This window comes from Coturnix japonica, chromosome 2, assembly GCF_001577835.2.
Source record: "Coturnix japonica isolate 7356 chromosome 2, Coturnix japonica 2.1, whole genome shotgun sequence".
Taxonomy (NCBI): Eukaryota; Metazoa; Chordata; class Aves; order Galliformes; family Phasianidae; genus Coturnix; species Coturnix japonica.
This window is the reverse complement of record NC_029517.1, coordinates 42,999,736-43,024,631: the sequence shown is the minus strand read 5'-3', so window position 1 is coordinate 43,024,631 and position 24,896 is coordinate 42,999,736. Positions and strand designations below refer to the sequence as shown.

The 24,896-nt window shown below is 37.7% G+C and overlaps 1 protein-coding gene and 1 long non-coding RNA gene across 2 annotated transcripts in view; one reads left to right on the top strand and one right to left on the bottom strand.

Moving 5' to 3' along the window:
- The window catches only part of GABBR2 (gamma-aminobutyric acid type B receptor subunit 2), a 449,900-nt gene that overhangs the window by 362,427 nt on the left and 62,577 nt on the right, over positions 1–24,896 (top strand). The window lies entirely within an intron of this gene.
- Positions 6,381–23,376, bottom strand: LOC107309433. Its single transcript, XR_001553177.2, has 3 exons — positions 22,681–23,376; positions 13,686–13,924; positions 6,381–6,774 (listed from the first exon to the last, which is right to left on the bottom strand). It is a non-coding gene; the product is annotated as an uncharacterized LOC107309433 (long non-coding RNA).

Here is a 24,896-nt window from a genome sequence, read left to right as displayed (position 1 = left end):
TTCTCCATCAGACAACAGTATTTAAGGGATGCAGAGGAAACGTAGCACCAGTAGAACTACTTAATAGCTAAGGAAATCAGACATTAATATATCTCAGACTCCTTTTACCTATACAGTGAAATTCCTGCAGGACAAAGCCTTCATACTAGGGTATAAATCATTATATTGAGGGTGACTATGAAAACTGTGATCTGCATTTTTAACAGGTGTTTCCCAAAATGTGACTGATTACAAAACATGAATGCTGAGCACCCAGATTCTCTGCAGGAATGCACCATTTTTTAGTCTCTGTGATGTTTGCTGTGTCACCTCCTGACATAAGGTTTTCACAGTTGCTGAAAGTCCTACCATACCTGGAAGTTCAGCTGGGGAGAAGTGTGTTGTTCTCAATGATTCATGTGTGGGTTTCAATTGCTACATCAACAGCTGAAGATCTGTTGAACTCAATAGAAATGGTAAAAACAGAGTTCAAGGCAAGTTTATGATTTATGAAAAAATTGCTGTTGGGAATGAGTGCAAATTACATCATTTTGGATTTCAAAATATGATAAGAAAAAGGTTTTTATAGTTAGTCATATTATTCCATTATAATTGTAAGTGATCCATGACTAGCTATCTAAGTGTTGTCAATTTTGAAAAAGGAATGTGAAAAATATGTCACTCATGTTGACCAACAAAATCTCACTGCAAAATTTTAGTGCAAGACTTGACCCATCCAAGTTAACACAACACTTCAGAACTGAGGCTACCCACCAGTCTTAATTAAAGAATTCTACCACAGTAACAAATGAATTTAAAGCAAATTACTGAGGCAGTGGTTTAATTCAGGCATTAGATACTGTTTCACTCATCTTGTGCACAAGATGTATATTGGCTGTTTGGTCCCAGCAAATTCTAAATCCACCTCATCCCTAAACTCAAGCAAAGTTTTAGGGAGGTAGTCAGCTTCTAAGGGAAGGCTCTGGTGGCTATGGCACAAACTCATGCAATATATGATATTAGTAGTTATTAACATTGTAGTTACACCTAGCTGATTAAATTAAGGACTAAAAATAATTCAACATTCTCTTGCATGTTGGTTTTAGTGCAGTCATGTAGACATGTCTGATGAATTTAGCCAGAAATGCCATATTGCTTTTGTAACTTTAGTCTTCTCGCATTAGGTAGCCCCCTAACACTTTAGCATAGCTCACGCTGGGATGCCTTAAAAATTCATGGTATAGTTTACTATTATGGTGTCAGCATTAGATCATTGTTTAACAACTTCACCACAAAGAAATGCAAGAGAATCTTTCAATATCGATAGCAAATATTTCACACGTGCAGTCCACAAATGCTGCAAATTTCTGTCAATAGCACTCCTATATATATAGTTAATAACAACAAAAAATGTTTTGTTTATATCTCTTAAATGTGTAGGAAAATCTTGGTCTCTGTCACGGCTTGAAATAAGGCAGAATATCAGTGAGCCTTAGGACTACTTACCTCAATCTATTTTGATTAGAGAATGTGAAAAAAAATAAATTGTGATGGAGGGCTACGTTCTATTAGCTAATTTAGTGTCATCCCTCTATTTGAGATTGCTTGTGGACCAATATACCCAGCGGTGTAATTGTTATTTACTTAGAACTATGTCAGTCATATATTTCTCTTGACCAGTTAGCCTATTTAAAGCAAACAGGAAATAGATATTTATTGTTTGCCAGCCCTTTTTTCTGTCTCATTTCACGGCATATGTTCTGGAACCCAGTTTTCTAGGCAAGCTGACTGCATTCATTCCATTTGCCATTCTGCCATCTGTGAAGTAATTAACTTTTGATTTATTGGAAAAAAAATTAAAAAATCAAGAAGAATTATGATAATTTTATTTGTTTCCCAGTGCCCTGATAGATAAGCAGTAATACTGTCTCTCTTTAAGCCAGGAGCACACATGAACATCCAAACCTGGAATTTACTCAAGTTCATTAACAGTGTCCATTTTGATTTCATTGTGGCTGAAATTCCACTCTTGTTACTACAGTGACTGCTGCAGTGAGTTGTATTTCTGTACCTGGGTTGAATGTTGTCTTGAACTTTAATGTTGAGACTAGATTAAATAGTTTCCCTGCCATCTCTTGGTCCAAGCTTTTCAGAATTATTTAGTTTACAGTGTTTAATGTACTTTGGGTTAGGAGAGAAGAACACTACCAGTTTTTGGTTCTAAGTTAAATCTAGAAGATTTATATTACTGTATACTTAAAGAAGATGCTGCAAATCATCTGTACAGGGCATTACTTTTCAGTTAATAATAAAAACACTATGCAGTGTTAATCACAAGCGACACCCTATTGTGCAGAAGAACTGGCAAAATATAATGTACCTACTGTGCCTGTACCAATTCTTAGTCTGATGAACTAGCCTGAAGCATGCAGGCTCATGCAATGGAGATGCCATATGTAGGTACTTGTCCAGGTTGGTACACTGATTGCCTTTCTCTGCTGCTGCTTTGTTCCAATTGAGCTGACACAGCTTGGATTAATAAGTATGATAGAAATGCTCCCTACCTGCAGAGGCTTTCCCATCCTAAGCCCAAGGTGTTACCCCTTCCAAAGTAGGTGTGGCTGAACAATATAGGAAGTTTATGAGTAAGAAGATGGCAGTCACTGTCTGGGTATTTTTTGCAGCACTTTAGCAATTGCTTCAGGTGTGGTTAAGCCATCATTTGGCATAGGTATATAACAGTTCCAAGCATCCTACACTGATCTTCACTGTGAGTCAATAATATCAAAACCTTCATTTCAGCAACCATACTCTAGTAAGATTACAGCCTTTCCTTTAGAACTACTAATGCTGTAGAAAATGCTCCCTGGGAATGCAATTTCAGGGCCTTTTTCTTACTTTTTTTTTTTTTTTTTTTGTGTGTGTGTGTGTGTGTGTGTGGAATTGTCTCTTTTCTCAAGAACAGCTCTTTCAAATAGCTCTGTCTAATCCAGCTGCTGATGATATTTCTTTGGTCTAGTGAGTGGCTGAACAAATGCTGTGGACGATATATAGTCTCAGACCAGTGGTGACAGCAGTCTTACCTGAAAGAGGGTTATAGTGTAGCAAAGGACCCATACTCTTTTCCCAATTAACCATTAAAGCACAGAAGTATCCCAGTTCTGTAGCCCTAGTAGTGAATGTCTCAAAAAAGTAAACGTACTGAATTTTGAATAGATTCTTCTAAATGCTCTAAAAATTGTTCAGCTATATTCAGCATTTCTTTCTGAGGGGCCAGGAAACATTTTCAATAGAAAATAATTAGTACGCAATCTTCAATTTGACTTCAAGCTTTAAATGCCTGTTAAACTATACATTGCCCTAAATGTATCAAAGTTTTATTTCTTCTTGAACTGATTTAGCTCTCATTAATAAAATGCAGACTCGTTTATATGTGTTCCCTTACATTATCCAGTTTGTAGGTCTTGAAAATTAGAAAAATCTGAATATAGGTAGTGTTGTTGAGGCACATGGATGGGTGCCTTGAAACTGCTGGAATCAAAAAGCTGGCATAGTATTAGCTGTTTTAAGCTTCTGTCTCACTTTTCCCACCTGTGTCAGAGAAGTTATTTATTTACTCATACTTCACACTACCCAAGCCTAAGTAAGTTTTTTTTCCAGAGATTTAGTTAGCATTGGCATAGTGATTTCAGAAGGCAAAGAGCTCATTTCTGTAACATCTGGTATAGTACAGTCCAATCCTCCCAATTTGTGTAAATCCTTCTACAGTTTAAGTCCTCCATAGTATTTTAGTGCCTGAAACATTTATTACAATTAGCAAACTCTAGTAATGTGCTGTCTGGTTCTTTATATGAACATGAGTATTGTTTTTATTGAGCCTGAACTATATAACCATCTGAGCCATTCACTGCTGAATAGTATGAAAGTGGCGGAGTTTTGTGCCGCTGAGCTAGACTCACTGCCACACTGATTTGTCAGCCATAATTTGGGCACTCAGCAATGGGATTATTTTTTTGGTAGATACTGTTGGGAGTTACTACAGAGAAGTTCCACAGAAGAAAAATCCCTTAGGTACTGTCAACCTTGATGGATGATGATCTGAAGCTTGTAGGTTTTGTGGTTTTGTTTGACATATCGCATGTTAAATTTAATCATCTCAAAATCTATCAGTGTTTTACTAATCTATCAACTAGATTTTCAGACCGTTTGCCTATCTTTCATTCCAAGACTCTTTTTAGGAACAGCTTTGCTATCTTTAGAAACAGGTTTTGTTTTTTAGAATAGCTTACATAATCAGTAGGTTTAACTGCATTGGATTACTCCAAGTGTTTCCTGGATGTACAGTAGAGCTGGCTACATGCAGAAATGCCCCTAAACGAAGAAAGAAAATGCATTTTCTATCTGTTAAGTATTAGGCTTTGTTTTCATCTTCAATATTTTATCAGTTATTATTAGCTGGCCTAGCAAGCTTGAAGTATGGTTAAAATCCTGTATCTTCTACCTACTGAAAACGCAAAGAAAAAGAAAATGCACAAAACTAAACCAAACTTCCAGGCTGTATGAGACTAAGTTCTCTATGATCAACAACCATAAAACACTTGACCAATCAGAGAGAGATTCAGGGACAATTCACAGGGAAGTAGCTTTAGCTCAGAAGAATCGCGTGACTTACTTGAGAATGGAGCAAAATTCCTTTGAACAATCCTGTGTCATACCATTGCCATGAATGTTGCATTGCACCTGTTTACTTATTACACATTGGCTACAGTTTGGCCCTTTGCAATGGTACATCTTGTTCTAGCCAGAGTTTTATTTTTACTTCATAGATACTGATCCATCTTGAACCAGATGGCTTATCTATTTCAGGAAGGAACAGATTCAATACTTTCTTCATTTCTATTAACTTCCCTATCTGAGGTTGTGGTAAACTTGGTGAATTTCATCTTAATTTCTTGGAACCTCTTCACTCAGTAGTAATAATTGAGTGTGAACGTCAAATTTCCCCCAGAGTCCAAATGTGGTGACTTTAGAAGTTACAGTGTAAGATTAATTCCTTTATTCATGGAGTAGCAAGGACCCAGAGACCAAAGCTCTTGCTTCTGTCATCAGAGACTCGGTGGACAACTGTCAGTGACTGTTCAGCACACTGTGCTAAGAGAGTGATGCCTGCAGCTCTGTAAGCTGCAGAATAAATATCCTCTTCAGTACATTCTTTCACAATATTCCTTTCAGTCCTTGAATGAAATGCCATCTGGTTCTGATGATTTACTGTAATTGCGTCTCTAATTGCTCTAACTTCCTCCTTAGAGAGTTCAATCTCTTTGAAAGACATATTCTGATTTACCACTAAAATTGCCTTCAGTGTAGGAATTCAGTTATCAGGACTTCACTCTTTCTACATCTCACTGTATCCAGAATGTGTAGAAAAATAATGGCTGCCACAACTAAGCCTTTTTTCTGGCCTACAAGAATCCTGTTTTGAGTAAATAAAGATGTTTCCTGTGGAAAATGCCTTACATGTTCATGGAAAATGTTCAGCTCAGACAAGCAAAGAAATAAAATAGATTTAACATTCTAAAATATTATGTTTATATTCCATTTTGTTTCTCCTATCTCTCTGGACACAGGATTGACATTTTCCACATAACTTTTAATATGAAATACTTTCCTGTATTTAATACCTCTGTCCCTGCTAGTATTTTATTATCAAATCACTCAAAGTCACACTAACTCCCCCCACATTTTTAAGAAATCTTGAAGTACTGAAAATGATGGGGGTGGGGTGAGGTGGGGTGGGGGATGGGAATTACATACACATGTATTTCCTGCTTTGTGCATGCAGTACATGTTTCTGGCCCTGTAGCCGTGGTGTAATGAATCATTACTCATATACAGTTGTTGAACATTTCAGTTAATGACAGAAGATCCCACTGAAAGTTTAAAGCTCTTCATGAAAGCTACATACCTATTCTCTGATAGACTTCAAGCCCATAGGTTTTCTGTTCTTTTGTTCCATTTCTATATACAAACCAATAATGAGTGCTGTAGAACAAGAGTATCCTGCTAACCAAGTGAAAAACAAGACATCTCTTCATGAGAAAAAGCAGTACATTTACCTAGGTTAGTAAGAGCTCTACCTCATGCTTTCCACATTTTGAAGCTGCATTTCTCATTCTTACAGTATTTGAATTGATTTGCAAATAAGTTTTTTAACCACTGCCTAATAAAGAAGCAGCATGTCTTATTTGGATCTTAGAGTTACAGAACTTCCTTTTGCTAGCTGCTACTGAACATCCAAGAGAAAATAAGATATAACAAACAGACATCCAGTTTCTTTGTCAGTTCGGGCTGGTGTTTTCAGTTCAGGCTGGTGTTTTCAGCCTTACTCATGCTTATTAGGGTCACAGGATTTTTATCTATTTATTTATTTATTTGTTATGGCTCTTCAATTCAGTTCTTGGTGCCATAGGAGCAGCTTCCACAACTTGTTAGTTTGATATTGTTGTCAGCATAAATGTGGTCAGCATAAATCCTTGTATCAGAGTGTTTATAATAATTATCCACATGACTTCACTTGCAATATTTCACCTGAGGCTACTTCAGTGCTGGCTGCCAGTCTAAAGTACCATATGGACACTGGTAGTATCACTTCTCTAGCACTCCTTTCATACGGGAATGGTGAACACAAATACACAGTCTCGGTGTCGTATCTCCTTGACTTCAAATACATGATCTTCACAGATGCCTCAGCATATGCAAATATAAGGCATATGGGCCTTCAGTAGTCCACTCTTCCTGTAAATGTATTGAAACTCAGATAATTCAGTTTGTCAGCAACTATTTTTTTTTTTTTCTAAAGACCCAGACTTAACACACTTACAGGCTGCAAAGTGTTTGTCAGATGGGTCATATTCACTGTGTAGAGGAGTGGTTTTCAATTTTATACATTCAGCATGAAGAGCTTGTACAGTAGAGCAGTTACCAGGTGTAAACAACCACCCACCAGTGTATTTAAATGGTCAACAATCCCCATGCTGACCAGTAATGTGAAAGGTTAAGCCAGCCAGTAAAAGAAAGAGGATGAGTAATGAGTTGAAAACATAACATTTTGTGCCATTAGAGGCCATGTTGCAGGTCCTCTGTGGGCTGCCCTCTGGCATTCTTATAAAAAAATATACTTATTATTTGAGTCCAAATTTATTTACCTTTAAAAATGTCAGTCATTCAAAATGTTTTGTCCAGGTGGACTTTATTATCTGTTTTTCTATCACTGCCATCACCTTGCTGTGCTTTCAGAGTGACTTAAAGTGAGAGAGAAAGACATTGTTAGGAACTTCATCTTGAAGATGGGACATTTGAAGTCCTTAGATGTACTCATTCAACCAGAGTTCTGTATGAGGACTGAACAGAGACAGATATTTCAGAAAACTGTTGTTACAGTAAATTAAGTGAAAAAAAATGAATATATCATTGACTTTGATTGGTGGGAGGAGGGGTTACATAGGTAAGTCACTCCAAAACTAATGCGTTCTATTTATTTCCATGGTAACTACAACAGATACAAAGAGTACAGTAACTCTGTTTAGCAGAGCAAATTCTTGGCTACAAAGCACTATTTTTCAACATAGTCACCACCATTAGCTAATTCACATGGATGAGCTGATTGAGATGCTCTTCATTTCATGGAATGACAAATACTGTCTCAGCTTTAAGCTATACCACTACTACAGAGACATTTATATTGTTGTCATTATTATAATCAGAATGTTGTTGACATTGTTGTAATCATTATAATAAGTTAGCTATTGTATTAGTTAAGAAATCCTTCCCAGGCAAGATGAATGCAGTTCTGTGATTTATGAAGGTCTTATTTTTTCTGGATTTCAATTTTAAATACACGGGAAAATTATTCTCACATCCAAAATCACTGTGATTTTTATGGAAAATCAATACCCATTAATGAAGCAAAAATCATTATTATTTTTTCAATACAGTGACTATTCACTATTTGCTCTCATTTTTTAAAAATATTAGTGACAGGAAATTCAGACTGTACTCGTGATAGATGATAAATCGGAAAATACTATTTATATGTTGTCGTATCTTGGTACTTTGTGTATGTGTCTTCAGAAAGGTAACAGCATTTATCTGTATTTTTTTCAGCAAATGTAGGCACGGAATATTTTACACTGAATGGCTTAACATTGTGACAGATTAAAACCTATGAAATTTATAAATAATTCACACTTAATAAAGAGAAGAATACATGCTGGCAGAAATCTAAGACTTATGGGCCCCCCCTCTTAAGATACAGAGGCAAATCGTGATTTGTCTTCAGGCAAGAATAATTGAAATGTCATCCAAGATCCATGCACCTTGACCTCTTTTACTAAGTACCAGACCAATTGTATGACAGGTGCATTTGAAATATTAAATTTCGATGAGACTGGCAAGTATGAGTAGAGCAAGATGCACATGTCAGCAGAAATGAGAGACACGGCTAATCTACCAGGAATAAAAACTGTTACACTTGCTTCAGATGGAGCCGCAGACCAGACAGTGTATCACTGAAATGGTGATGGTTATAAACAGCTTCTCTGATAGTGATGAATTCTGTCAGTTTTTCTGCAAGCAAATGGAACACACTCACTGGACTTATATTTGAGGAGTAAAGTGGATTTAATCCAGGAGTAACTGACAGCATGAAAGATTGGAGGGGTCGGGGGTGGGGGTGGGGATGGGGGGGAAGCAGAAAGTGCTGTCTTAGAAAAGTAATATTTTATTCAACATAACTAAACCAATCTAAATGAGCCTTCCCAAGAGTCAGAGTAGATAAAATATTCAGAGAGGCTATTTTAATCTGGTCTCTGTCTATTCTGTATAAATCTGTTTTTAATCTGTGTTCCCTTCCCCAATATAAATAATATAGGAGAAAGATTGTATAGCTGAGATGAAAATACAGGGCCATAATTCCTTGATGGTCTCAAATTCAGCCTAAAAATTGAATGCCAAAATTCTGAAACCACTTTTTAAAACTGTTGTTCATTCTCCATCTAACATCTCCTGTGCAGAAATGGAGAGGAGGAGTTCCTTGCCATGTGAAGAAAAACATTTTGCTGGATTTTGAGGCACTAAAGGGGATTTTATCTGAAAACTCAGAATGATATATTGTGATATATTCATCACATAGCTAAAGGCAAGAATTTAACCACCCCACTGCTATTTAAAAGAACAATATGTACAGCAATATACATTCAGTGAGGTGAAGCAGCTCTGCAGAAATGGAGTCAGTATTGATTCTGGTCTTAGAAACACATTGCCAGTTGACTTATTGAAAGTTTGTTGCACACTAGCAGTACTGACCTCTTCTACATCGTCTGAAGTCAGTCATCAGTGTAACAGAACTTGACAAGGAATTTGAAAACTAACGAGAATGAATTCTGCAGGTACATTTGTTAGAAGACAAAGGTTGAGGAAAATGTACCCCTCTTCGATAAGAGAGAAGGAATAACTGGCAACAACAGATGTGGAGAAGGCTGAGGTATTCATGGAGTTCTTTGTCTCAGTCTTCACTGGCAGTCAGGCTTTTCATGTCTCTCACATTCCTGAACTTCTAGGTGGGAGTCAGAAGAGCAGAATCTCCTCCATAAGAGAAGTTCAGATCTGAGACTGTCTTGTGAGAATGAATGCATAGAGGTCTATGGGAATGGATGACATGCATGCCATGGTCCTGAAGGAACTGGCTGATGTGGTTGCCAAGCCATTCTCCATCATATTTGAAAAGTTGTGGCTGTCAGGCGAAGACCCTATAGACTGGAAAAAATGGAAATGTCACTCCCATTTTTAAGGTAGGGAGAAAGGAAGACCAAGGGAACTACAGGCTAGTGAGCATCACATGTGTGCCTGAAGAGATCATGGAGCAGAAACTCTTGGAAGCTATGCTAAGGCACATGTGAGACAAGGAGGTGTTCTGAGACGGCCAATATGGGCAAGGGATGGTCATGCTGATCTTTTCCAGCTTGAGCAATTCTATGCCTGACCATTCTGGTGGCATTCTGTGATGGAGTAATGGCATAAGGTTGGGCCTACAGAATAGTACTGTGGATTGCAGTCTCTAGTAGTCTGTTCTGCACTTCTTCGCTGATTTGCAATATAAAAATGTAAAAAAAAAAAAAGACAATAAGGTCAACAGACTAATTAACAACTTGAATTAAAGAGCAAATTCAAGCACCTCAACTGGGTTTTCAGCAGAATTATGTAATTAGATCACAAATTGTTGAAGACTCCTGGGTAGCTGTCATCTAAGCCAGTAGTATTTCATTTGTTGCTTTTAAATCTTCCAGAACAGTAACACACACGATGAATTGTCTCAGTCTTGACAGAATGGTGCAAACTTTTACCTTTTTTTACCCTGGTACTTAGTAAGGAAGTGTTGTTCCTCTTATTAATTTGACCAGCTTAGTCCAAACATCAGTAGGTTTAACTCACTCTGGTAAACCTAGACTTGCAAAAAAATCTTTGTGACAGCTGCCCCTTTCTTGTAAAACATAACCTTTTATATAGTACGAGATGATGCTGAATTGGGACACCAGCTTCAATTCCCTCCTCATCATTTAAACTCCACATTCGAAGATCAATGCCCTAATCACCAGGCATTGACTCATTGTTGTAAGAACATTTCTCTGTCTCCTGGAAAATTATGTCACTTTGCATTATTGGATTGGAAACGCAAGCTGTCTTAGTGGATGATTGATCACTGAATTCAAGGTTATTTTTTTTCATTTTACTCATTGAATTAGGAGACAGTTCCTCTCTTGCCCTGGTCAGAGCTCAAGTATACCAATTTTTATGTGAAAATGGAGGACCATTTCTTTCTTTAGTTTGGTTTTTAATGAAAAATTCAAGAGGTGTATTTGAGAAGTGGCTTTCAGGGGGGAACATATGGGGTGGTCGCATACCTGTGCAACCTGGTGTAGGGAACCTGCTTTGGCAGGGGGGTTGGACCTGGTGATCTCTGGAGGTCCCTTCCAACCCCTATGATTCTGTGATTCTGTGGTTCCCATTTGAGGATGTTAGGATTCCTTTCAACAACTATATAACTAATTTAGCCACCAAACCTGTGAAGTCAGATGTCCCATATCAGCCCTGACTTTTGGGATCATCTTTTATTTGATCCATCCATGGAAGTGCATTGCTGTTAGTCAAATTAACTTCATGAAATGAAGGGTTTTTTATTCCTTCTTATCTGTCTAATATGTTGCAGTCTTAAAAAAGAGTGAGAGTCTGGCCCAGAGAGTTAAATTTATCATGACATTAATCTGACTATGTTTTTACTCTACTTAAAGTTTAATTTGATTCTTTCTCTGTAATAAATCTCATTTTAATTAAGACAGCCCAAAATGAATTGTAGGGACTGTTACTGGATGCTCATGGTTGGATATTTCAGAGATAAAAGAAGCTGACTCCTGCCCTCAAGTGAAGTAGAAACAGCATAAGGACATAAATATCAATGGGTATTACACTACATATTCAAACATGAGATGGAACTATGAAGCTCCTACCAATAGGTCATGCATAGTAGACTTTGTACTGGTCATGGAAAAAAGCTTGTAATTTCTGTAGGAAGTAGGTAAGGTGTGCTGTCAGTACCATTTAGAATTTTTTTGCAGTGGCCAGCCATGCAATTACCATGTGACAATACAGCAAAGTTGGAATAGTACATACAAATTCATGTACAGATGTGAAAGTACTGCATTACAGCTATGTCAGTGAATTTCTACATTTATCTGTAACAATCTGGCCATTCCAGTCAAGCACTTTTCCTCTTCTTAGAAGAAGGCTCTCAGTGATGCCAAACTATACAAACAGCAGTCAGTTATGCTTACTAATTTGCATTAGCTTAAGATGGAGTTGTTCAGATATACTTGAAGGCAGAATTGAGTCCATAAGGGCCCCATTCTTGCAGAATGTGATATGCATATAAAAAACTCCTTTTACAAAGATTCTCACTGACAGGATTAATTTTCTGTCCAGATGTAAAGTTTTGCAAAATTTGACAGGAGGAAAGTTTTTGAACGTGAGTTGCATGGCTCTTCACAGCTACTAAAAATGCGTATTCAGTAAAAATACCTGTATTTGTATTTCAGAAATCATACACAAACAAAAAAGCATGATATTTCTTCTTCATGAAATATGGCTGGGTACATACCTTTTGAGTTTACCAATAGGGATTGCCAGATACAAACCAAGAAATTCCTGTTAACTGCATGTGCTTTCATGCTCTTGAAGTATTACACTCTATGAACTATATAGATGAGAAAAAAAAGAGATTTCTATTCCAGCATTGCACAGCCAGTGCTGTATATTGCGGTATAATTAAAACCAGTTACTGAAGTGGTGATAGGGTTAGAGTTAGTATCTCTGTTAGGATAATAACTTAGTGTTAACTTTTCCCTAAAGGGATAGGCTCACAGGACTGGAATTTTAGACAAAGGGTACACATTGTATGGAGCAGTTACAAATGGTTTAATAATCAGTAGAACTGTAAAAAGATAAAAAGCAGAAGCAACTGATTGTGTTATAAGTTGATGCCATCCAGTGGTTCAGAAGAGCATCCAGGAACAGGTTCTGAGTAGCATTTGTTTACAGATTTGGCTACAGAATTGCTCTTTATTGATATTAGAATTCTAACTGAACTTGATTAATTTAATAATAATCAGTTTACTTCTGTTCCAACCTAATGTTGTGCAGTACTCTTCATGAATGCTTTGGCTTTATATATATATATTTTTTTATGCACATGCATATATTGTCCCACATGTGTTTTGTGTTTGCATGCACGTACAGACGATAGAGCTGCTGTATAGTGTAGTTTCCACATGAAAAGGCACTCCTCAGAGGGTTACTGAAGAAAAAGCAGAATGATTTTGCTGAGGTGAATCAGGTTGAAAATATGTGCTCTAGAAGTGAAGCACTTGTTTAGTTTCAGAGCTCTATGCATCAATAAATTCCTCATCTTATCAGATGGAAAAAGGAAAGATGTGCTAAACTAGCTGAATGTAAGTTTGAATGCTGTTTAAGTAACCTAACACACCATTAAAATCCTTCTGCAAATCATAATATTTCTATTTATATATGTGGCCTCTAGTTACAAAATATGGGAATATCAAAGGACTTTATATAACATGAGTTTCAGACTGATGCATTGCATTGCCCAGATGCAGGGAAAACAAACAAAAAAAAAAAAAAACAACAAAAAACAAAACAAAACAAAACAACAAAAAAACATTCTTTAGATGTTAAATTTATAGTAATCAGTAAGCAGAACTGATACTCTGATTCGCTTCAAGTTAGAAAATCAGTGCAAAGTAATAAAAATTGAACTCAAGTCCTGGCAAGTAGTCTACATGTCAATGTTTCATAATGTACAATCATAATATCCTCCAAAATATTATTCTCTTTTAACAACTTGAATTCTTTAGTTTAAGTTTATGCTAACAAGACTGTTGATTTCAAACAGGAATAAAATCTTCATTATATCCTCACTGTAACAAAACACATCTGAAGGAAGGTACTAGTTGCAGGGAAATCCATTGTTAATCATCAAATGAATAACAAAGCATGGTATAAATAGCAAGATACTTAGGGGAAAGTGAGAAGACAGGATTATATCTTGAGGTTGTGCTGACTTGCAATGAATGTCATACCTGCATATCCACCCGTTGAGTTTCCTTATCCATAAGGAGTCTGGAAGGGAGTATCTGAAATCTGTGCTCCTAATCCAGGTGTTTCAATTGCTTCAATTAAGTGGAATTTCTTCATCAACAATGTTTATTTGTAAGAGCAGTGATGTAATCTTGGGAATCCTGGGGAGATCTGAGGCTCCATTCAGAAACACTGACACTACCATCCCTGCCTTACGTTGGCCCTGCTCTCACTTCTTCACCTAAAAGTAATAGAACAAGAATGTAAAGTTTTTTTCTACAGACATTCAAATTTTCATCTCTTACAAAAATTTTAATGGGACAAGCTTCCTACTTCTACACCCTCAAGCTCCCATCTTCCTCTTCTCCATTGGACAATCAGTGTCTTCCTTTCTGAAAAGGTATTCAGAAAGGTAACTTTCTGAAATGGTAAAGCATCCTCAGATGCTCTAATTAAAAAAAAAAAAAAAAAAAAAAAAAAAAAAAAGCATTTTGAACACAATTACTGCAGCTTTTCTTTCACCTTATGTACCAAGCAGTGCACAGTTAATTTAAGGTGAGCCTTCTCCCAGCTTGTCCATAGCATTTTACATACAGACCTAAAGTTTGTATGTGTCTGCTAATAGGGAAGCTCCTCTCATCTAGCAATTATTACATTTTTCTCCCTAATCTCAGCCACAGGCATTTAAATTTTACTTTGATCAACTGTCTTGTCTTTAAATCACTTGTCTGAGATCTGAAGCCAAAGAAACATGACTGAGGAAACGCTTGTGAGCTGGAATTAATATGAGTTAACTTGTTAGAATACATTTTGATTGAATTTGGCACTTTGTTATCTGGAAATGTAGACAGATAGTTTTCATTGGAATAGGAAAACAATTACGTATGGATTCATGAGAATAGTTGTAGGTGCCTACATATGTCTATACCTTGGTTGTGTGAATTGTAATGTGTAAGTCTTTGCTCCATTGTATATTTACATACATGTTTCTCCATCTTGTCTAACTTTGACTTTCATTTCTATCTGAAATACGAGAAGAATATTGGTTGCTACAGCATACTAAAAGTTAGCAAATGTCATGGATGAGCAGAGGAAAAGTAAAGAACTTTTGGGGCAAAAAGCTAACTGCCTATCACCTCTTCTGTTGTAGATACTCTGCTTCAGTCATACCCTTAGAGATTACATCAAGGAATAATGATTTTGGTAACAGAATATTGTGTTTTGGTGAGGGTTTTTTCAGATTCTTTCAAGATTTTGGGGAGGCTCTATAATTTGTAATTGTATCTTTTCTTCCATTCAGAAGCTCACTGGAGAATGGTGCAATGCTGAGGGCCAATGGCCTTAGCTCCTATTCTTCCTGCCTTTTAACCAGGTTTCAATATCTCAGGCATCAAAAGCAGGATCTTACTGAAAAGTGTTTTATAGCAACCTTATTTTGGCAAATCCTGTAATGGTGAGGAAGTAGCATGGCAGGGGTAGAGCAGTGTGGAATGGTCTTTGCTTTGGAGTGTGGGAGTAGCCTGGACAACTGAAAAAAGACTATGTGTTACAAGGAGGAGTTACTTCTTAAAATAAATTACTGGCATAAATTGGAGCAATATTTTCTCTGACTCATCTAACTCTGTAGCACCTGAGTGCTAAGAACTTGGATACTGAACAGGTATAGGATGAACATTCTACCAGTTCAGCAGCTTCAAACATGATGTGTGTCATTTGCAAGACATTTAACAAGACCAAATGCCACGTCCTGCACTTGAGTCATAACAATCTCAAGCAGTGATATAGACTTGGGGAAGACTGGCTGGAAAGTAGCCTGGCAGAAAAGGATCAGGTGGTACTGGTCAACAGCCAGCTGAATGTGAACCAACCATGTACCCAGGTGGCCAAGACACCTGGTCTATGTCAGAATCGGTGTGACCAGCAGGACCAGGGAAGTGGTTGTTGTCTTGTACAACAATGTGAGACCACTCCTCAAGCACCGTGTTCACTTTGGGCTCATTGATGCAAGAAGGATATTGTGTTGCTCAAACCTATGCAAACAAGAGCAGTGAAATTGGTGAATGGACTTGGAAACAAGAGTTATAAGTAGTGACTGAGGGAGATGGAGTTGTTTAGTCTAGAGGAGTCTGAGGGGAGATCTCAATGCTCTCTACCTAAAAGGAGGCTGCAGTGAGGAGTGTCATTCCCTCTTGTCAGATGACAAATTGATGGGATGAGAGGAAATGATTTCTGGTTACACCAAAGGAGCTGCATATGGGATTTCAGGAGGAATTTCTTCAGAGAGGGTGATCAAGAATTGGAATGGGCTGTCTGGGGAAACAGAAGTCTCAATCACTGGAGTTATATAAGAGCTGTGCAGAGGTGGCACTAAGATACTCAGTTTAGCAATGGGACTTTAGTAGGTCAGGCTGATGATCTGGAAGGTCTTTTTCAACTCTGATTTTATGATGAAGTTGTAGGACTGTGTACCACAGGAAGCTGTTTGCCTTCCCTAATCTTTCCAGAGTAGCAATGGGAGTCAAGGCAAGCCATTCTGAATAATGGTTAACAGCAAACATTCTACAACACAATACATTCACAGCATTCAGATTTTTTTGGGGGGGTGACATTAAATGTTTCTTTACTGAAATTTTTGTGGTTTTTTTTTTAATTGTTATTGTTGCTTTGTTAATTAGTTGGTTTTGGTTGTTTTTTATCTTTTTTGAGAATGGCACTTGTAAACAATTTTGTCTTGAGGCTGAAGCACTTTCTAGTTTATTACCTCTCAAAACTCTTTGCTGCACTGTATTGTGAATAAGCTAATTAAAACTGCTTATTTACAGAAGTTATAGATTCTTCCCTCTACTTTTATGTAGTCAGGCTGAACATGAGAAACGTTTGGAGGTAACAACTGATCTATAATTGGGATTGCTGCAGCAAGATCCCACTGGATTTCTTGTTCAGTCATGTCAGACTGCATTGTCCAAACAGTGAGAGGGTTTAAATTCCTAAACACTCACAATGTGAGAAGACAATTGGCAAATGAAGGCTAAAACATACAATCAGTGTTTTTGTTTTGCTAATCGCTGTTGGATGTTTGCAGACAAGCCCACAGCAAACTACTTTTGTTTTGCTAATTCTGTTTAAGGAGATTACGAAGACGGATCTTCCTGAAGAGGACTTTGAAGGAGAATAAGAAAAGGAATTTGTGATTTAATTCAGAGGAAATCAGAACTGTCTGTCCACAGTCCTCAATGCTTTCTCTTACAGAACAAAGAAACAAGGCAGGCTTGGAGTGCAATTGTAATAGTAGAAGGAAAGAAAAAACAAAAACCCAAACACAAGAGCAGACATGGGGAACACAAGTTCTTGTCATAATATGAAAAACTTGTAGTTCAGCTAAAACATAGCAAGTTATTTACATTATAAATTGCTGACTTTGAAATTTGGCATTCAGGAATGCTTTGACTATGATAGAAATCATCAATATTTTGTAAAATATTTTCAATCACAAAATATAAGTTGCAGAACAGTCACCCTGCCTTCAATAGCCAAAAAGTTACTGAAATAAATTTGTTAAATAACGTTGTAAGCACACAGCTAATAACAAAGTGATATGAAACAGCTAACATCAATTTGTCAGTATCAAATCAAATCTGGTTTTGTTCTTGACTGCATAGCTGGCCTAGTGGAAGCAAAAGAAGCAGTGAATGTGTTATAGTTGGTCTTTAGTGAGGCTTTTGATGTGGTATTAGGATACATTCTCATAAGCAAGTTAGGGAAATGTTATGGATGAAATTGCCATCTGGTGGGTGCACACACTTGTTGCAGTACAAGAAAAATTACTTATGGGTAGTTAATTGACAAATTGGTAAAATCTTTAATATACTGTGCTTTGCAGACTATTCCTGTGATTTGTTCTAGTTTCATTATTGAGCACATGATTTTTATTTTCCTGCAAAAGAGAAGATAATTAAATTCAGAAGTCGTGGTCATTGGAAGAAGTGGTTTGAAATCAATAGAACAGCATTTAATAAACATGAAAAAATTATTACAATTATAAAGAAAGAATAAAATATTGAAACAGAAAATTTGTAATAAATATAACAATATGTACCAAAAAAAAAAAAAAAAAAAAAAGACAGCAGATTGTGGTGGATCACAAGCAAAACATGAATTTTGTAGAAAGAATTGCAATACTTGTATGTGAAAGATGGCAGGTAGGAGGTGTTTTATTTTGCATGTGACATTTTAACTAGAGAATTATGTCTGCTTGAATTCAGGAAAAGCAAAACAAACTGCTTAGAGTCAGGGTGAAAGTAAGAAGGGGTGCAGAGTTTAGAAAGTAGCCATTAAGGGACATTTGAGGATTTGCTAATTTGCTGCAGCATCTTTGTTCTAAACTAAATGAATGAGAACGAACATCATGTAAAGAACAATGAAATATTGAAAGATTGTTGTAATGATAAGAAATCAGAATTTCCTCCTGTCTTCTGCACACAGGACAATAATTAGCTGAATTTACCTGACAGACAGTGAAGATAGATCCCAGTGTAGAGACAGACTGCACTGGGATGTTTTGACTGTGCTGTCTCCTTCACTGGAGATTTATGAGGCTGCATTAATAGCATAAGCAATCTATGGCTAGTTTGGTTTACTTCATCCTGACTCAGAGGTTTCTTTCAGCCTAGCTTTATGTGATTTCTACTTAGTAATGAAAATGTTTAAAATTAGTACTTAGGTGGATTCTAGAAAATAGTGCTTATGTGTATTCTGAGAATAGCATCTCTTTCTGATGGCACTTTGCTGATCAGACTTCTAGACTAAAAATGAGCTGGGGTGGGGAAATGGCCTGGCCCAGTATTGTGGAAGTGGTGGGCTGCGTTGGCAAGAAAGTATGATGTGTGTAATGGACAAGGCAGATCCTGGCAATGACAAAACTGTGTGGAGGAGACTCTCATCAAGTGTTACAGGGAAAGTGCTCATACCTCTTATGAAGTCAGCATTTTGGAGCACCTCACTGAAACATATTTGCACTAATGAACACATACAGCATGGGACAAAAACTGGCAGAATCAGAAGTGGTTGTGTGCGATTGCAGGGCTGCAACCTCACCAGAGAGATGTGGTATCACTTTACGAAGAACAGCTGAGGAGAGTTGTATGGGAACTCTTAGGTCACAGCCTGAACCAATGATTGAGCACCTTGGTGGAGAGGCATGGCCAGCCCTAGGAACATAGATACAAGCTATTCACCTGTGCAACTCAGGGTCTACTCTTCCCTGACCTCACTTAAGGGCTGTCAGCTGAGAGAAAAGCATCTCTATTTGGAGACTGCTTCCTCTGGGGGAGTTTTCCAGAAAGCTTTTGTCTTCGGAGAGGTAAACTCTTTCTTTCTTATTACTGGATTGTGACTAATACCTTTCTTGGGTTATCCAAAAACTGGTCAGAGGCAACTATTTACCTCTATTTCATAGCATAAAAAGGGATTTCCCCGCTTCCCACCCCATCTCCCCTCAGCAAAAGCAGCAGCACCCAGACTGCATTAGGAGAAGTGTTGCTGCTAGGTTGAGGGAGGTGTTTCTTCTCTTCTACTTGGCCCTGGTTAAAGCAAGTCTGCAGTGGTATGCTCAGTATGAAAGAGATGTGAACTTACTGGAGCGAGTCTGGCAAAAACATTGAAGAAAACATCTCTGATCTACAAGGATATGTTTACAAAGCAGTTGATGTTTTGCTTTGTAATGGGAAAGTTTGGGGCAGATCTTATCCTTATGTGTAAATGCATGATGGGCAGAAGTAAAGAATGCAGAAATGGTCTTCTCATTGATGCCCAGAGGATGGCAAAGAGACAATGGGCTCAAACTGAGATACAGGAAATTCCATTTAAAAATCAGAAGAACCTGTCTTAAAGGTGAAGGTTGTCAAACACAGGACAAATTGTGAAGTCTCCATCCTTGGAGATATTCAAAACTCTCCTGGAAAAGGCCATGAACAGCCCTTGTACAGTCTGCTTGTTATAGACTTAAAACATCTCCTGAATGCTGGTGAGGCCCCACGCAGCCAGATGTTAATTTCCCTAAAGTATGTTGCTACTTTGCAGTAGGGATCTGATTTCCCCCAAAAGATGCCCACTAAGTGTGAACTGTCCTGTTTCAGCTTGGCCATCCTAATCTAATCGCTGGGCATAATAAAATCTGAATCTAGTAGATATTTGTGGGAGAGAGTGAAGATGAGGTGATCTGGGTGTAGACAGGTTATAGTTGCAGAAGTATCAAATTAATATTTAAGAGAACAGTTTTCAGGAAGTTTAATTTGCTCAATGAAAGCGTCAGTTGAGAGCATGGCTAATTTTCATCCTTCCATCCAGCAAGGAGGGAAAACTAAAGGGAAGTGGTGAATATAATCTGAATGACAGGAAAAGGTAACAGTCACTCATAATTGTTCTGGGTGTCAGCATAATTTTTTCAAGAGTATTCTCAGAGATGTCTGACAGTGACTTGCAATTGCACTGAAAAAGTGATTACCAATCTACCGTTTATTATGATCATAACTGCTATACAATTAAGTCAGACACTAGGAGATCCATGTTCCCAAGTTTAGTTCTATGTTAAATCAATAATTAAGTAACATACAGATGAGGCACTTCCCAAAATTCTGCATCTATGCGTAAGCTATATGTTATAAACAAAAAAGTGCACTCATTCTTTGTAATGTAAGGGTAAGAATTAAACGTCATTATTAAGCAAGGCATGGCTGTGGCTGTTTGTTAAAGCTGCAGGGGTAAAAAAAAACTGTCTTGGATTAAAAAAAAAAAAAAGACATTTTAACACTTGTATTTGTTCTGCATTAGCATAAAAAGAAAACCATCTAATTTTAATGGCTTTTTGAAACAATCCTGTTTTCAAATTCATGATGATCATGGCTCAGACTGGTTCCTCATTCTTGGGCTGGTTCTGCATCAGTTATAGCAGTAGCAGAATTTAGTGCTATTCTGAAGGCTGCTAATTAGCAACTGCCTAAAGGAGTTGTTTGCCAAGCTAAGCAAAGTGCAGGAAAACTACAGCCAACGTATTTCCTTTGCTGGGAATAGTGGGATACCACTGTATTTGTGATGATAATGAGCTGTTATGTACCAAAAGAATCCCAAAATGCCAAAATGGGTCTTGTCCTTAAATCCTTGCTACTGGCTGAATTGTGAAATGTAAGTGAAGCAGATCTGATAATCTGGCTCACATGACTCCTTTACAAAGCAAACATTATCAATGAGCACTTGATTTCCTGTATCCTCAAGGAAAATTGCTTTGGAAGAAAGGATTGCTCATGAGAGGCTTTCAATAGCCTCTTTTTGAATGTTTATCTTTCCGGATCAGCAGGCAAATCTTGTCTGTTAGGAGGGGTCTGCTCTGTATCTCCTTCTTTGGGATGCAAAAGGTAATTTGCACACATCTGTATCTCTGTTTTCATCATGTTTCCTTCTGCTGTAAACATCAGTTTTATTGACAGCTATCAGCCTCTCTGATACTTCTTTGTTGGCTGGAGATATGAAATTCTCCAGCTGTCTTCTTTGTAAGAGCATCTCCCAGAGACACAATGAGTGGAAGGGGTTGAAGGGCAACACTTGATCAGAGCTCAAAACCCCACTTTGATAATTTTTTGGTGGTAATTTGCTATAGCGTTTGCTGCCTAATACTGATTACGTTACAAAACTGTGCTTACTACAGGATTAACCTCTCCCACTATTAAAATATTGCATTCTTTGTGTTTGACCTGATTGTAAAAGGAATCAGACTGCTGCTGGAATTGTTTCATGTGAAGAAAAAAAACAACAACAAAACAGGGGGTGTGTTTTGGGCCCTCTAGAGTCCCTACAAAATTAAATAAATACTCTGTCACTGTCAAAGATGGAAAATAAGTGCAGTCATGAAAAAGATGCCAAATTTAAGGTATCTGTGTAATCTGCATCACGGCACGATTGTTATGCAAATTGTAAGCTTTCCGTGTTTAAGGAAAAAAGAAAAAACAACTGTCTTTAACGACCAAAAAAAATCTATGTCAGTGTCATGTTGTGTGCTTCTGCCCTATGGAATTCGCCTTCTAGAGAAATGCCTCCAGGCAGAAAGAGATGAGTCTGAACGTGACCCGCATCCAGAGTTTTTTGGGAACATGAACCCCATGGGCCGTTGGGTTGGCAACCATTAGAACTGCAGAAAGTTTTTTTCTGTTTTTCCTCATGGCAAAGCAACAAGAAATAAAAAAAAATAAAACGTGGAAGTTTGTTAATATATCTATATCACAAATTTTAAAGCACTTAAGAAAAGAAAATCATAGATTCATATAATTACAAAATCATAGGATGGTCTGGATTGGAAGGAACCTCAAAGCCCACCCTGTGCCATGGGCAGGGCTGCCACCCACCAGCTCAGCTGCCCAGGGCCCCATCCAACATGGCCTTGAGTGCCTCCAGGGATGGGGCACCACAGCTTCTCTAGGAAATGTGTTGGCAAATAATATTCTGGCATCAGAAATAGTGACATTTATTATATAAATGGGCAAATGCAAGTCCAACTGGGTGTTTGTTGTAGAAAATAAGGAAGGTCAGCCTCTTACTTGAGGTTTTCATTATTTTATCATAAACTTTGATTTTTCCATGCTTTTCAGGGTTTTCTTGGCTCTCATCTCCATTCCTGAAAAATTTTGCCTTTTTTCATGATGGCTTCATTGTCCTATTAATTTCAACATTGTATATCTTATTATTAAATTATTTGTAATGGCTGAAATCAGCAGTAAACTCATTCCTTACACTGCAGTCTGCTCTGCATTTCATATATTAAAAAATATGGGACTGATGCTTTTTTCTCCATCTCCTTAGGTAGCCTTATCTCAGAATAAATAAAAAACGTTTAAACATTTGAGCGCCTGTGAAGTCAATACCATATAAGTTTTACATATACATAAATAAGTCTAAAGTAGAGATAAACCAGTGACATAAATGAAGTTAGATTACTGCATTTTCCTTGACCTCTGTACTTCAAGGTAGTATTGAGAGAGAATCTTCCTGTTTCTTTAAAACGCTGCCAGATGTAACTCCATGGAGTGGGCTTGGGTGAATGTGTGGAAACACACTTGCTGCTGGCAGAAAGCATTCTTGGGTCGCCCATGCTACCACCATCTGTGACATATGCGCTATTTGGCAAAGGGAGTTCTCTGTATTTCCTAGGAGGCCGGCCCCATCCCTGTGCTGTTGCCATGGCCACATTCTCTCTCAGAGCATCCTTGAGTGGAGAAGAGTGCTATCATGTTGCTTCCCCAGGAGATTGTCTGTGCACTTTCCACTTCCTTGAGTGAAGTATCAACGTGCCAGAAACATGGTTCTTGGTGGTGCACCCGCTACAACACTGCACTTAATGAGTCTTCAGCAGTAGAAGCCAGCAAACCTGAGCATGCTCCTCAGCTGCAGCCAGTTTTTGCTCCTCTTTTAAACACTGGATTTGGAAGCCTTCTTACTTTAAAAATAATATGATGATAATATAGAAATGCATTTCTAAATTTATGTACTCTATATATGGCAACATCGTGTATCACTTCATACTGAAGATTCAGGTTACCCTGGGTTATGAAAGTTGGGTTCAAATTTTAGGAGAAAACAACAGCACCTCTGGTCTGATTCCAGGTTTATCTCTTTATATTCTCACCACTTCAGTTTATTTCACAGCAATCCCACAATGTCAGTAGATATTCCTATTTTTGTAGTAATAGCTTTGGTTTCTCAGTAAATTAATCTCTTTGTTAACTTGTTTGGTGATAACATTTTCTATCACAAGCAGCTGCTCTGTTTAAGATTGAAATGAGGAAAATGTGATAACCTCACAAAGGAACAATGCCAGTCTCGGAAGTCCTCGCTCTTTGTCCAGGTTCCAACGCTATAAATAATCAATAGAAAAAGAAAAGTGAAGATGAGAAAGAAAATAAACCTAGCTATGTCCAAATGCTGTAGCTCTCAAAGATTCTCTCAGTGCTAAAGCCTGGTTAAACAGATAGAGGAGAAAAGGTGATGTAATGCTCTGAGGTAGGAAAACATCGACCACTCAGAGTTAAAGACAGTCCTGCTCCAAAACATCAAAAAAAACAATGGTCATTTGAGGTTGATGCCACATGAGGCATTTTCCTCTGTACTTCATTGTACTGCATGATTTGCACTCACATAATGATAGTTTTCTCTGCTACACTGTTTTCAGATTTGGTTAACCAAATGACTTTGATAATCATTGTTATCTTAAAAGTGGGATGATGGGGAAGAGAACAACACCCTGCAAATGCCTGACACCACAATGAAGTGACAGTGTATTCTGTGACGAAGGACCAGGAGCATCCTGTTAGAGCAGTCATAGAAACAGTTTCAGTAGCTATGAGGAGAGAGAGAGAAACAATTTTAATCACAGGGCCTGGGTTGAAAAAGACTTTCAACCCCTCTGCTATGTGCAGTGTTACCAACCACCAGGCCAGGCTGCCTAGAACCTCAAGAGAAATACAAGTTCAGATAGTAGGTGCACAGCTTAAAGGTTAGATAACGTTATCCTTTAACTGGAATATCATCAAATATCACAAGACCTCAGTATTATATCCTGTGGTACACAAGCATATGGCAAACTCAGACATACGTCCCTTTCCTGGCTACAGAGGGGAATGGAGTTTGGTAAACACGGGGTTACAGTCCCTCCAGATCCAGAACAATAATTCAGAAATTACAGCCTCAAAATAAACAGAACTGAGTATGAGGCTTTTGCACTCTCTCCTCAGCTGAGCATCTGTTCAGCAGCTGAGGTGGATATTTAGATTCAAAAGAAAATCTGAGTAATTTTGGTTATGCACAAGGCACTTTCTCTTCTGAAAAGGGTTTTTTGCAGTTTGCAATGCTCCAGCATGGAGAGCCATCTGGTGGGTGTCAGCTGCACTGCTTTCTTATGTTCATGTACAGAATCCTAAAGACTACATTTGCAGCGTCCCTTTTGCTATTATCCTTAGGAGTTCTGTTTGTGAAATCTTCATTGCCTCCTGATTATTATTTTTTCTGGTTTTTCTTTCTGTTTATGTTCAGTTTTCTTGGCATGCAGTTGCAGTTGTTCTTTGCCAAACAGTATTCACTGATGATGCTTGCTGTTATGACAGAGATGGACAAAGTGTTTGAGGGAGAAAAGGGAATCACTTTGAAGAGCAATTTCACTTGCTCTGAAATAA